This window comes from Monopterus albus, unplaced genomic scaffold (assembly GCF_001952655.1).
Source record: "Monopterus albus unplaced genomic scaffold, M_albus_1.0 scaffold197.1, whole genome shotgun sequence".
Lineage (NCBI taxonomy): Eukaryota > Metazoa > Chordata > Actinopteri > Synbranchiformes > Synbranchidae > Monopterus > Monopterus albus.
In genome coordinates, this window is record NW_018128077.1 from 333661 (window position 1) to 334021 (window position 361).

A 361-nucleotide genomic window follows, 5' to 3' on the forward strand; every position below is an offset into this window, starting at 1 on the left:
TGCTTATACCTAGTACATGCTTGAATGGAGTAGGAAGAAGTCAGACTTATCCAGTCCTACCCCATGACATCATCTTACCATCATTGGTTTGCAAGCAGTATCTCTACATAAATAATTCTCTTCTACACACCATACAAGTAATATACTAAAAAATTATAATAGAGTGTTAACATTCTTACATAATTACAGTCTTAAATAATTCTCTTCTACACGACACAAGGAAGGACGTGAGCTGTTATTACAGAGTGTTAACAATCATACACCACACCCACCACACCCACAATGTTCCATCTAATTAATCATTAAGCCTGTTTTTGCATATATCTTGATTGACACATACCTTTATATTTATGTTTAAACT